The 15,568-nt window shown below is 39.1% G+C and overlaps 1 protein-coding gene across 1 annotated transcript in view; it reads right to left on the reverse strand.

Moving 5' to 3' along the window:
- ptprn2 (protein tyrosine phosphatase receptor type N2) overlaps nt 1-15,568 on the reverse strand; it is a 290,779-nt gene that overhangs the window by 83,806 nt on the left and 191,405 nt on the right. The window lies entirely within an intron of this gene.

Below are 15,568 nucleotides of genomic sequence, written 5' to 3' on the forward strand. Positions count from 1 at the left end.
TTAATTACCCCTGCTGTAGACCAATAACAAAAAAAGTCAGCACACAGAGAGAAGGAACGAGAGAGCAGAGTGCTGAAAAGCCGTGTGCCTCGCTGTAATGCTCGTAAACACGACAGCTCTGTTCTGCTCTTCACTTGTTCTGGAGTCAGGTTTGCCTCGAACACTTGAAACTGCATAAAAGCTGGCAAATTTCAACATGTTCTGGTGTACTAAATGCGTATTGCAAGTAGCCCTGAAGTTCTACTCTGGTTTCCATCTACGGCCGAGAACTAGAACAAGGTAACAGTATCACAATCGTCTTCAATCGGTATAAATAGGGTGACCAGATCTGAGATGGTGAAAAAGAGGACACGTCTCCAGGGGGGGTGGACGATTACTGACGTGCAGACTGACCAATTAAATGTTTACAGAGAAGTTTATCGACCAATATCGGTAGCTCTACAGTCAGACTGTCCAATCTGAAGATTTTAGGCTACTTCACCAAGCCCCCTTCTCACTCAAGTGAACCAAACGGAGTAGGGGAACAAAACGCTTCTCGAAATTCTATGTAAGCTCTAGAAAAACCAAATTCCCGACGTTTGTGAATTTCCGCCCGGACATTTTTGTTTGTCTAAAAAAGAGGACATGTCCGGGGGAAAGAGGACGTCTGGTCACCCTAGGTATAAATAATGCAGTCTTTTCAATTATTTGGCCGAACATCAAAAGTGTTTTTATTTTTTCACCATTTTCATGCAAATTATTTCAATTCCCAAATATTTGGGGCATCCCTGGTATCTGCTTTTTCTGTAGCTATTAGCATTTGTTAGCAGTAGTTTGGGGCGTAGTATCCTGGTTAGCCTCATTAGCCTTACAGAAGCCCCTTTCACACATGTGCATTATGTAACCCATGAATTTTCCCATCCCAGACTGGATCATCCCAGACTTTACACAAACTTCATCCTCCTAGTGCCTTAGTAAAGATTCCGTCTGACACAGAAAATCTCCCACTGTGCGCTGCATGTGTTAAAGGATAACTCTAGGACATCTCTGGTCCTGATATTCCTAAGTTTTTCTGGTATTCTTATCATTGCTGTCCATGTAAAAAAAAAACACGTATCTCCATTTTTGTGGATTTTTAGTTTACTACATTATTTGAACACAACAGCTTTCCTTCACACTGTGTGAAACATTCATAACGAATGAAACAATAGAAATGCTCAGAAATTACTTTTTTTTATATATTTTATTTTTGTTTTTATTTTTGGAGATACATGTTTTTCTAAGGACAGCGACGATATGTGAACAGGGCTCCAAATACCCTCTCGTTGGCTGTGTCTTTCAGTCAGAGGAAAGACTGTGGTCAGCTGCTCCCACAGTCCAAAAACACACATTGATAGGTGGATTGGCGACTCAAAAGGGTCCGTAGGTGTGAGTGAGTGAGTGAATGTGTGTGTGTTGCCCAGTGATTCCAGGTAGGCTCTGGACCCACCGCGACCCTGAACTGGATAAGTGGTTACAGATAATGAATGAATGAATAATAGTTAAACTGTAGCACCAATTTCAATTAATACAAAGAAATTTAGGAAAAAGTAAATGTGGTAAATACTGGACCATAGGATAATTTTGACAAAAACTGTAATAGTTTATTACTTTCATTATCAATGCATGAGTAAGGTAAAACTAAATTACAGGTTTTGCTTTAAAATATATAGAAAAGTACATAAATGGTCAAATAAAACAGAGAGAAAGAATGCTTTAAGAGATGTGTTACGTGAATTTACATTTGTCTTACTTCTTTTTCTGACCCATTTTTCTAGTTTGTTGTTTCTTTTCATAAAACAGTAATCACATACGCTTAAAATACAATACTGCTAATGTGGTGTTATATGAACTCTGTCTGTGCTGTGCCTTAATTCCCACAGCTTAAAACAATACACTGGGACGAGTGTTAATGATTGCTTTTAACATTCAACAGTAATTGCCCCATTCTTCAAAACTACATTTCAAAAACAAACAAAAATGAACAGATTTCTGAACTCTCTTGACCCATAATTGATAGAAAATGGTACGTTCTGAGGCCAAGCGGAACAAGGAGGTTAAAAACTCACAGGCACTTTAGATGTCAGTGTGCGAGACGTGTCAGACAAAATAACATATAGCAGGCTGGAGCACTAAGAACCAAAAGGACAGACAGAATGAGCTATTTTCCCCTTCAGAAAGAGCCACTTGTGTTAGTTTTATTGAAATTAAAAGTCAAGGATGTACCATTAGTCTGCGGTTTGCACACACACATACACACACACACACACACATTTATTATTAGCGATTTCAGCCTGTTTTATGGTGCACCTGTTGTGGATACTTAGAGAAGACTCAGAAAGGAGTAACTGTATAAGCCTGAGGAAGACTTATTAAGGCCCAAGAAGTCCCCCCATAGTTTCCCTTGTGGAGCATTTTGTTAAAATGAGTGAGTGAGAAGATGAGTCGGGGAATGAGCGAGAGAGTGTGGAATGAGTGTGGAAGTCTGAGTGAGCGAGCTCCAAGCCAGTTCAATGAGGTGCTTCACTTTCAAAACACAAAACCAGATTTAGGAATCAGAAGCAGAACATATCTTCTATCCCTTTATACACAGTCTTTTACACAGCTCTGAGGGAGGAAGGTGATCGTGTTCTACTAATAACTACAGAGGGATTTCAAACATCATCTTCGGGAAATGAAGCACTGAGCTTTTTCTCTTTCTCTCTCTCTCTCTCTCTCTCTCTCTCTCTCTCTCTTCATCATTATTGGCACCGCCATATTGAGTTACATATGGCCAAAGAGTTTTAAAGATTTATCTGTGAGAAAATAAACCTCTCAGTCAAACTGTTTTCCCTTCAATACTGTGGATATGATTCATAATGGCATCAATTTATATTTTCTCTCTTCACTTTTTTATCATTCTCCACTTCTCTACTCTCTCTCTCTCCACTTTTCCACTCTCTCTCTCTCTCTCTCTGGTTAAGCCCCCTACTGTATTATTTTACTGAATCACTGTGTGAAATGGCAGTGGTGGAGAGTTCCTGCCAGGATGACATTTAAACTACAGCTACAGTGCACATCCAGCTGGGACCCCCAACACACACACACACACACACAAACGCGCGCGCACACACACACAGAGACTTCAACATTAGCCTCAGGGAGTACACTGAATCTCTCTCTCTCTGTGTCTCAAGTGGTGGAGGAGACATGATTTCTATACTGTTTAAATGTTATATACAGTTTAGTTTGAAAATTTTCATACTCAACCCACATGTTGATTTATAGTGATTTTTAAGGGTCTATGCGTGTATTATGGCTAGAAATATTATAAAACTGACAAAAGACAGTAAGACATTGTGGCAGTACCATAAAGGGTACATTTTGAATATAAAAATTTTAAAACACCTCTGTGAAATATCCAATGTTCAGATTATCCATACCACTCCACTGTAATCAATGGCAAAGCCTTTATTTGCCATCATAGCAATTAAACTGCCCCGTGTCTCCACTGGGACTCTGGATCTACTCTTTTTTATGACAAACCAGAACAGTGTCGTTGTTTCTGGATAACCATTCTTGACCACACTGGCTGTATGCTTTGGATCACTGTCTTGTTAGAAGGTCCAGTGCTGCCCAAGGCACACTTCCTCTGTAGGCTTGCTGATGTTTTCCTCTAGAATCTTAATGTAGACCTTTTTTCATCCTGGCTTACATCACTGGCTGAAAAACACCCCAAAGCTTTACATTCCCTCTACTATGCTTTACTATGAGGATGACGTTTATAGGATGAATGATTTTTCTTCCAAACAACACCAAATTTGGCTTATCCAACCGATCAACCGATACGCAATTCCGATTTGGCAGTTTTACAACGGATTCATGTATTTATAGTTGAATTATCAAAATCTTCCCTTTGTCTAGGTGAGTTTTTCCAGTGGCTATGTGAGGCAGTCTTGTACAGAATACTCTGCAGTGCCTGTCTTGAGATGTTGGTACCAGAGTTCCTCAAACTAATCAGGGTGGAGATTTTTGGATACTTCTTGGTCTTTTGCACTATTATAGTTTTACAGTATTGGGGTGACTTTTGGCTTCCTAGCAAGACGTTTTTCACAGTGTTGGACTCCTTGTATTGTTAGATTATATATTGTACTGTGGCTACTGTTTTTCCCTTTCATGTGAGCAGCCACAAAGCACAACTGGAGGTCCTCACTAAGCTGTGTGGCTTTAGCCATGACTTGCAATTGACCAATAACTGACCAGAGAGGTACTGCATCAGCTGTTCTCAGATTTGAACACTCCAGATCATGACGGAAATTCTCAGAACCATTGTTATTGGAATGCTATAGAACCTTGCATTTTCTCAGTTATAATTTTTTTGCAATAATTTCAATGGAAATGAAGAAGTGAATAGGTTTGATAACATATATAACATATATGTATATTGTTTATTTACAGAGCAAGGTCTTACTGTCTTTTGTCACTTGTTTATATCGCTTCAGAATTACGTTAACTATAAAAATTCAGCTATACATATGAAAAATTATCAGCTTAGTTTATATGACATATATAAACTAATTATTTCCAAAGAAAAACATGTATCATAAAAAAGTAGTGTTATAAGAAATGGGAAACCTTCTTAACTGTTAACAGAGGTCAATGTAATTTCCTCTGTGTAATTTCAGAATAATCATAAAAGTAAGACTAAAATTAAAAATTCACAAAATATTCTACAGAAATTCCATAGTGTTTGGGAATTCCAGGGTTACAGAATAATCTGGTTGTATAATGATGAATATAATTGGTTGAGCCGTGTAATCAATAATATATGTCTGGTAATTATGAATGAATTAGGCATTGGTAATGACTGATAAGACTATATAATGATTGATTAGTATACGTGAATGATGATGTATTAAAACTGATTGTGTTCTAATTAATTAAGGGTTTGGTAATGAAAGATTAGGAAATGGTATTTGGTAATTTGGTAACCTAATGACCAATCTTGCACTGAAAAACAGACGCGCCAGTGCATTCAGCTAAGAACAAGATTTATCTTCAGAAACTGCCCCTAAGTGAGTGTCTCGACAGTGTGCTGGACACTGCATGAAGTCATCCTTTACAGATGGTGTCCTAGAAAAAAATCATTACTAACAAATCAGCAAAAAAGTGAGAGACATAGGTTTGCAAAGGAATATTGATGAATTTTGGCAGCACATTTGGTCCAGTTTGTTTGGCACAGTGACTGTATAGTGCCAGTTATAAAACATGGGGGGAGTGTGTTATTATGGAGCAGAATTTAGCAAGTGTCAGGAAGATGACTTTTGGAAAGGACATTACAAAGGGTAATGTGTTCACCAAAATACAGAATGAAAACCTGATTATCATTTTCTAGATGCGTGGCAGGAATACCATGACAATGATCCTGAGCACACGTCAAAAAAGCACACAAGACTTTTTAGACAAGCACATGAAAATCATCACCTCATCTGAATCCTGAAGAACACTTCTCGTTAATGTAAAGATGCAAAATAAAAAAAAAAAAATTAACCAGCACAACAATCACTCCAGCAAAAAAATACATAACTAAATGAAAAATCTGTGAGGAGTGACAAAATCTCTCCAGATTTGTGATACACTGACCTCATTCACAGACGAGGTTGCAGCCGTGTTAAATAACAAAGGGAAAAAATAATTATATCAGACTTTGCTGAACTTAGAATAAATTATATTTTAAAATGAAATATTTCAGTGATATCTATCAGAGATGTACTCACCTTGTTAGATACATTAGGGGCAGTGATATATTATTTGATTTAAAAATCATTGATCCAAATAAATTATGAAATGCCTTTTTTTCCTCATTCAAATTCTAACATGAATTTCAGAATGTCTTTTAAAAAGTGTATGAATGTATTAAATATGGAGCTTGTTCCTGCTTGACTTTTCTAAAACATTAGCAAAGCATTGTTAAACATCAGATTGATGGCAGTTTTGAAATGACTGGCAAGGTTATATATATATATATATATTAATAATTTATCAAGTTACATCATGACTCAGATTTGAATATGAGTAGGTTTGGTAATAATTACTTAAATCATAAAATAATTCATTGGAAATGAGTAAAAATTAATAAATCTATATAATGCCTGACTATGCTGTGGTAAAAATGTGGTAAAAAAAAAAAAGACTTGGTAATGATTAGTTAAAGGGGAAGTCTATGATCGTGGGGAAACACTGTTCTCTCTCATTTGTTTCCATTCAGAATCTTAGCATGGTATGTTTGAGGGGAAAAAAGTACATGGCTGAGGTTTAACTTGTTTGTACGGAGCCCATTTGTAACTAATGTTCTTTAGTTTTATAGCACTTTGCAGTAATGCAGTTTGCCGTCTCTCCAGTTTGGAGACAGTTCCACCTTATGTAATCAGAACAGGATAAAGAAGTCAAAATTACACACCTGTAGAGCAGAAATAGAGCAATATCCTCATCTCAGTTTGTGCTTTTCAACATTTGGTGTTCTCTCTGTTGTCTTAAATCCCCAAATGTCATTTCTCAGCCGTGAACAGAGAGAGAGAGAGAGAAAGCCTAGCTTACTGGACATGAGACAGTTTTTTTTTTATCAATTTTCTGACACTGGGGCTTCATAAACACATTAGACAGATGTTGAGCACACGAAGAGACCTGAGAACTAGCAAATGGTGAGAAAATATGATCAGAATTTTATAAAAAGTTTTGTTTTTTAATACAGTAGTGAACATCGCCTTTATAGTTGGTTATTACTGCTTAAGCTACACAATTAATGAAAATTATTGAAGTTATGTATTAAGTGTGCAGGGCATGGTAATAACGGATTAGGACTTGGTAATGATGAGTTAAGTCTTGTAATTATTGAATAGGTTATGTAATAAATGACTGTGGTGTGTTATCGACTGGTAGGGTGACTTAGAGTGTGATTAGGATGTGGCAATGATTGATTATATAATGTAATGGTTAATTAGAATGTGGAAATTATAGATTTACCAATACAGTTTGGAACTACATTACTAATAATTAATGGCTACTCAGTGGTTGTGGATAAAGAGAGCACTGACTAGTTGAGGAAATCCACTGTAAATGAGGAATGGCTGAGGTGTGTGTTGCTTTATGTGCATGGAGGACAGTGCAGGTGAGTGGGGTGTTGTCAAATTAGTGTGTTTGTTGGTGATGTGTCACCTAAAGCTCACCTGGAATTGGTGACACTGTGCATGCATTAACGGTGCCAGTGGGGCTTGGTGTGACCTTGGTGACCAATGAGACCAGTGTGGATCTACATATAAGAGTATGATGGAGCTTGGAAAGAGGTGGGTCTGGGATGCCAGATGTCACTGTTGAGCCATAGGGAGGTCTCCTGGGCTTAATTCAGGGAAACACTGATGAGGGGAGGTGCCAACCTGTGACCCCTGTGAAGAGCTAGTGACATAGCGGGTGTTTTGAGTGCAGATGAAGAGAATGGGCCGGGTCTAATGAGTTGTTCTTCTTATAGTTACTAGCAGTAACTAGTTGTGGACTGGCTCATAAACAGCCATAGCATCCTTAGTGGTTAGGTGTAGGAGATTATTTCATTTCATGTTCAGTGAAAGATGATAACAGAAATGTTGTTGCAGGTAGGAAGAGAGTGGGCTGGACAGTATGTAAACCTCTAATGGACTGGCACAGAATCTTTTATATCTTATCCTGTGTATAATTACAAATAATTAAAAAGAAAAAATGAAATTGAAATTGTCTGGGGCTCATTAAAAAGCCCTCCATCGTTCTCATGCACATAAACAGTTGGCAGAACAGTAGGAGTAACACAGAAATTAAGAGGAACCAAGGTGGGACCAAGGCATGCTGTCTCTGTCTTTCCCCCTCTTTTTTTAAGAGCACACTGGGCGGCTGATGAAGAGGAAGAGGGAGAGGTAGAGGATGAGGAGCGTCAGGCGTTCCTCGCTCAGCCCAAAGGTCATAGTCTGCAGAAAGGTCAATCAGTTGCTGCCAGTCTCTGCCCAGCTTTCATCCTTCCTCCATGGATAGAGAGAGAGTGAGAGAGAGAGAGAAAGAGAGAGAGAGAACTGCAGGGGTCTCTCCGCTGTGACATTTCACACTGGGATCAGCCACAGCAACTGGCATTTAACTCCCTTTTTAAAGCGCACAGATCGGGCCTCCACTCGTTAGCAACTGCCAGCGATATACTGCTGAAATCTTTATCAAGAGAATGCTTTCCTTTTTTACCCGTCTCTCTCTCTCTCTCTCTCTCTCTCTCTCTCTCTCTCTCTCCTTTCCCTCCCTCCCTCCCTCTCACTTCCTTTTCTCGTACGCCCACGGTTTGTACAGCTTGTGTGAGCTCCATCTTTTTGAAGGGATGTGTGAATGTAAGATATGGTTCTTCCTTTTTTTTCCATCCTATTTTCCTGAAGGTTATCCTCTGTGTAGTCTTGCGCTACACGTCTCCAAAAGCTTGTATGTGTTCCTTAAAATTAGTTCACCCAGATGTTCAATGGCACACTCTCAGCTTGCATAAGACTTGTAGAATATCATGAGATAATACAGGACGCTTTGGAACAGCTTAAAATGAGCTCAAGGTCACTGTGCACAAAAAGGGGATAAAGCAGTGATGGAGCACTGTTCTCTAATTTCAGCATGAACTGACGTGGTTGTGATCTAAAACTGATTGCTCAACATCAGTATCAGGCATCAGCACTGGATAATTGCCATCACGTCCTCACAGAAATGTTAACACATACAGTGTAAAGAACTTCCCGGAAGAGTAGAAGTTGTTACTGCTTTAAACAGGCTATAAAGTGTAAGATTATGATGGTGGAGATGATGATGATAACAATACTGATAGTGAAAAAAACACGGAACAATGCAAGCGCTCGTTACACGTTATACACAGCCAGAAACACAATAAATATCTGATTTCTACAGTGTATTTACCCAAACAGTTAATAGTAGCACTTATATAATGCTCAAACGCGTCTGATTCTGTTGCTCATTCCCACAGAAACTCGACCAACAATCTTCCTTCACTGTCCTGCCAAACATAAACCTCCATCATTGGAAATCATAAACACACACACATGTACATAGGTTCAACCCGAGACCCTTTAAAAGGCCTGACACTAGAAAAAAAAACAGGAAATACAGGTTAAGCTTTGAAGTTGTGTGCAGCACTCCTGATATTTCAGGATCAATTTATTATCTGTGATTTGATTTCTTTTTTCCCGCTCATATTAGCAGTTCTTTACCCTCCATTACCAGGCCTGGAGCAGACGGCTTTGAAGTCATGTCAAAATGATCTGTCTGTACAGACATGGGGAGAGTGAGTTGGGGGAGGGAGAATAGAGAGAGAGAGAGAAAGACATAGAGAGAAACAGACAAGAGAATAAAAGCCAGGAGAGGCAGAGAAAGATTGAAAGGGTGAGTGAAGAGATGGAAGGAGAGACAGAAAGAGAGAGGATGAGACAGAGATAAAGACAGCTAAAATTTGTTTGTGCAGTTTGCTGTGATCAAACCCATTGTCCCTTCTTAAGAGTGAAGGTTTTAATAATGGGTACTTAAATGTAAAATAAAAGTAGGTAAGAGCAACACAATAAAATATATCCTAGCTGTAATCATGCAGTTTTACTGGCTGTGAAAACGTGCACTCATTATTATTATAAACAAGATAAGATGTAAAATATCCTGTGCCAGTCCATTAGAGGTTTACATTGGATCCAGCCAACTCTCTTCTTACCTGCAACAACATTTCTGTTATCATCTTTCGTTGGACACTGAAATGAAATAATAACCTACACCTGACCACTAAGGATGCTATGGCTGTTTATGATCCAATCAGCAACTAGTTACTGTTAACAACTACAACAAAGTTACTCATTAGATCCGGCCCATTCTCTTCATCTGCACTCAAAACACCAGCTAAGCCACTAGCTCTTCACAGGGGTCACAGGTAGGCACCTCCTCTCATCAGTGTTTCTCCCTAAGGCTCAAGTCTGGCGTCTCAGACCCCCCTCTTTCCAAGCTCCATCATACTCTTATATATAGCTCCACACTGGTCTCATTGGTGACTAAGGCCACACCAAGCTCCACTGGCACCGTAAATGCATGCACAGTGTCACCAATTCCATGTGAGCTTTAGATATATCAACAAACACAATAAAGTAACAACACCCCACTCACCTGTGCTGTCCTCCATGTAAGCAACACACACCTCAGCCATTCTACATTTCCTCGGTGCATTTCCTCAACTAGTCAGTGCTCTCCTTATCCACAACCACTGAGTAGGCCTTTCCAAAGACACAGCTGCTGTTCAATTTTTGTGTTTTCTGTTTTGCAAAGTAAAAATCCTACAAATATAGCTTAACAAAGGATATATTATGTAGAAGATATTATGTCAATTATTTGCATAAAATAAACATATTTAAGTCAAACTTGTTGACTGGTCTTGCATACTACATTCACATTGTAGACAAAGCTAGTAATATTAATTTGTGAGAATGAAAGTTCTCTGTCTTATTGTATGAGTTTTACACTCCATTGGCTTAATGGTTAAAAACAAGGTCTTTCAGACAAAAAGATCCTGAGGCTGATCCATCAACAAGTGAAGCGGCAATACTCTTTCTGATCTAAACCATGCATTAACCAAAACTAACTAAATACAGCACTGAGTGCCTAGCGCTAGAGTTCACATGCACTGGAACAGAAAATGAACTACTGCCCTGCGTTGTTGCTCAAAGGTTTTGTTCAGCTTTGAATCCAAACCTGTTACACGTCCACTGCCACTTAGAGACTGAACAGAGGAAATATGCATCTAAAGCTAAATATGGTTGGTCGATTACATTGTCGTGTGGGCAGCAGAACATTTTAAAGGTGAGATAAGTGGGCCGCCAGTTGTAAAAGGTAGAGAACCTGTGTTGTAAACGTTAATCAAAGGACAAATTCTAACCATGGGGGATTGCTCTCAAGACTGAAATCACACTAATGTGTGATTCCAGATTATTCCTGTGTCAATCCAGAATGATCCACGTCGCACATAAAATCTGGACAACACTGGCCCTGTGCTCAGAACCTGATCAGTGATATATAGTTAAGGAACTGAGCCGTTTACATATGAGCAGCAGTTTCTAGTACAGTAACCAGTGCAAATGTAGAGCTTTATAATATATAAGTGGCCAGTGTTCACAGAGTGGAAGAAAAGTAGGGCTCGACATTTCCAATTGTCTGTTGCCCCTGGCCTTATCATTTTTTATTTTGACCACTAAAAACGTAGAGACGCTATTCTTACTAAAGAACACTTGAAGAGCTATGCTTTGGGATATGGGCTTTAAAAATGTATTCATTAATTTATTTAGTTATTTATCAGCTTCTATTTCAGAAATAAGTCAAACAGAATGGAACATCCTGCTGAAACAGATGAAAACCCACACACGGGGAACATTTCTCAACCAAGGCTGCAGATCCCACACACAAAAACAAGCAAAGTGAAGAAAGAAAAGCCAAGCAAAGAACCAAGGGGGAACAATAAACAAGAGAACAGTTACAGTAGACAGTCCCCGTATCATCATCCCTCTGTTTTATGTGTGTTTTCTCCCTCTGAGCTCTCTGCGTCTCTGTGCGGTGGAGTATGTGACGTTTTTCAGGCTGTGAAAAGATTCCTAATGAGAGCTGGGACTTTCAGGGAAATTCTCATTAGCATATCACACCCGCCTCCCAGAATCCTCTGCGGCGGCAAGCGACTCACACACGCTCCGTAATTTCTCTACTTAGAGTCTCACCTACAGGAGTTTAAGAGACTGTTAGGGAAAACACACACCAAGACGGGATAAACTTGTGAAATCAGCCTTTTGTTCATCACTCTCCACAAAAGCAAAGCCATGTGGAGCAGATTAAAGACAAAGTGTGCACAGTAGAGGCAGAAAACAGAGAGGTTTAATAGGTTCTTAAAAGGAATTCTGGCTGGTAACACTTATAAGCCTTAACATGGTGGAATTCTTTTAAATGGTTAAGAACTATTACAAAAAATAGTCTATTTATTTTAAAATTAACAATTATATTGTACACCTATGAGATATGGATGCAGCCATTATTCCAGACGCACAGTGGCTTTTGGGTAGATGAAGTGAAATGGTTGCACAGTGCCAAGCTTGGAAGCAGTGACTGTTCTTAAAGAAAACCATGCCACATTTTTCTTGCTGTTCTATGTCATTTCCTATCAAAGGGCAGGAAGAAAAAAAAGGGGGAAGCTATGCTCTTGTCACAGATTTCCCACGAAGAAACATGAGAGACAAGTGTCAGCTAGTGGGGAATAAAACAACCATAGTGAGTGACAGAGTGCATTCCAGTACATTTGAGACAGGGGCGTGAGTCTGAAGTGAAGAGTGTGACTGTGTATGTTTAAATCTGAGATTTGTTTGAGTCTGAGATGCTGCTGCTCTAGTGCAACCCCTGGTGGCAGTAGATATTTTGAATATTGCACCTTTAATAAAACCACAAACATTAAATTTGACGCATGGGCATGTTATTTGACCCCAAAGGGTAAAAATATATATCAAACAACTGAAGTTACCACGACAACCAAGCTCTGACTGGTTGATTGTAAAAACAGCTTTAACTGCTTTAACCTCACTGTAACTACAATAAAGGAGGCCTTGTGTTGACACGTTTTAATGATCCCTTAACAACACTTCCATCATGACCCTCAGTTTACGAGACATACAGACACAGCGCAGAACTCAGTGTGGTAGACTAGGGCTCAGTTCCTTGCTTATTCATGATCACATGCCTTTCCCTCCATTTTTCTCTGTAAAACTCACACCACTGGAGAACAGACATAAGATAATTATGTCATTGAACGAATAAATGATTAACTGTTAAAGGAAATGGCCAATCAAATGACTAGGTAGATGTTAATGGGAGGCTGGTGGGATAACTGTAGTCCTGTGTGTGTGCCCCTGGCATTAAGTGATTGGGTGGGTTTGTCACGTGGCTATGGAAACCCCTATCATAACTGACAGAGTGGACGTTGTCATGACAACCAGGGCCAGCTGACACACAGGTGGGTGTGAGGTGAACCTCCTTGACCTTAAGGTCATGAGAGAAAGAGAGAGAGAGAGAGGGGATAGGAAATGTGTTTTTAGAGACGAATGTCAGTTTTGAGTGAGAGAGAGTGAGAGGTAGAGCAAAAGAGAACTTTTATAGAGAATGAGAGTGAGAGAAGAAGTCAGTTTTTAGAGAAAGAGAGAGAGAATGAGAAAGAATAAGAGAAGTGTGCAAGTCAACGAGAAGAGAATAACTGAAACTTAACATCTCCTGTCTTCTTTCTCTTCTTCTTGCTCACCACTTCCCAAACACTTTAATTTTCTTCTCTTTCTAACTTCTCCCCTCCATTTTTTCTCTTCTTTCTCTTCTCTTCTGCTTCCACTCTCTCTCTCTTTCTGTTCCTTACTCACTCTCATTCCAAAACCATGCCCCCACCAATCCCTTTTTGTTACTTTTTTTATGCATGGCCTCTGTTCTGTCTCATCACATCCCCACATACCCTCTTCATCCCACTCTCTGGGTTCAATGTACTGAGGCATTTTGTGGCAGTGTCAGAAACAAATCTGACATATTCTCTACAAGTGTCCTGTATGAAAGGGGTCTTAGTGCTCAGTTTGTGGGAAAAATGTTTGTGTACGTGGAAAAACATGTGACTTGCTTGTGAAATTACACAGTGGTTATTTGAAGACGTTTAAACAGTCCTTGGATCGGTGGCCGACAAAGGAATCGAGCAAGAGGCGGACATTGCAACTCTACTGATCTGTCTGAACTCGCGTGTACACGGTGAGTAAACAACACTTAACTTTACCGCCGCCATTGTTGTGGTCTCCACAGCTTGTGGTTCTCATTAGAAACTGTGTTCTACAGTGTCACTGGCTATATTTCAGGGGGGAGCTTTGTTAGGGGAAATTAACCAAAAAACAAGTATATTTGAGTGGATTAGAGTAGTGCAGTTATCATGCAGTGTAAAAGCACCATTAATAAATCATAAACATGCATCAAGGCACATTTTCTGCTTCTGATCTTGTACTTAGATTTTATTGCCAAATGCGTGTGGACAATTTTTCATCTGATATTTATTGTAAAAGTATGGGTGTTAAACATAGACAATTCTGGGGGTCTCAATTCTTTGCTCTCGCAGCCAATTAAATTCCCCTTTTATAGTGCAAAGTCATGTTTGTGTAAGAAGCCAACTGTAGCTTGTTCGTGATTGAAGTTTAACTTGTCTGTTTTTATTCACTGTTTTCATTTGTAACTCGGGCTGTTTCAGTAGCACTTTCAGTCTGTATTTACCTTTATAGACAGTTAGCAGTCTCCCAAATTTGGAGTCAAGTAAGTTAATTAATGAATCTGAAACAGCAAAAAAAAAAAAAAAAAGAAACAAATTCAATGTTACCCACATATGTAACAAGAATAGAGCCACATCCTCATCTATTTATATATATAAGATTTTCAACATTCAGAGTTCTGTCTGCCTTCCAAATGCCTCCAGATGCGGTTTCTTAGCCGTGGCCGTAGCCAGAAACACACAAAAGAAAAAGACAGAGCCATTTCAGACTTAGAAGTTTTTTTTTTTTGCTTCCCATTTACAGAGCCACGGCTGCTTCCAAAAACAGGAGTTCCTTCCAGTGCACAAACGAACAGAAGGGCTAGTAAATGGTGAGGATATATTCTCTGAATGATGTAAAAATAATATTTTGGGATTAAAATAGCTAACATCGCCTTTAAGGTGAAACTACTCTTCTTGGAAGGCTTTATGGTTATACTGATATATTTTTTTTATCATTTATAATTATCATTTTTCTTTTTTATACCAAGAGTTTTGCCAAATTTCATATCATATCATGTGATTAGTGGAGGGAGTGGTCCATAAAGCCCATTCAAAATCTGAAGTAAGTTCTTCAAGGACTCAGGAACGCTAGTGAGGTCACATACTGGTGTTGGGTGGTTATTCTAAATCACAAATGCCACTCCAATTCATCCCAAAGGTATTGAGAGTTTTCCAGCACTCCATAAAACACAATCCCACTGCTCCACAGCATAATGCTGGGGAGATTTATAACTCCTTAGTCCATGCTTGGCACAGAACATAATGGTCTTAAACGCATATGCTGGCCAAGTATCAACAATCACTTTGAATTTCTTGTTACCTGTTCACTTTTCTCATTTTGTTTCACCTTCCATCTTTCTCTTCTCTGCTCTTACTCTCTTCTTTCTCTTATATCTTAATATCTCTCTTGCACCTGCTCCTTTCTTTTCATGCTGTCTGTTCTCTCTCTCTATCTCTCTCTCTCTCTCTCTCTCTCTCTCTCTATTTTAATCAGACTGAGATCTATAAAAGGGCTCTGGTTTTTATGAGAAAGCTACATGATATACTGACCAGTAAATGAGTTCATTAAAACATTAATCAACACATTTATCAACTCCCATCCCAAAAAAAAATTCTCCTCCTCGCTCATCAGCGCTCTCTCTCTCTCTCTCTCTCTCTCTCTCTCTCTCTCTCTCTCTCTCT

Source organism: Hoplias malabaricus, chromosome 9 (assembly GCF_029633855.1).
Source record: "Hoplias malabaricus isolate fHopMal1 chromosome 9, fHopMal1.hap1, whole genome shotgun sequence".
In the NCBI taxonomy this organism is placed as follows: Eukaryota; Metazoa; Chordata; class Actinopteri; order Characiformes; family Erythrinidae; genus Hoplias; species Hoplias malabaricus.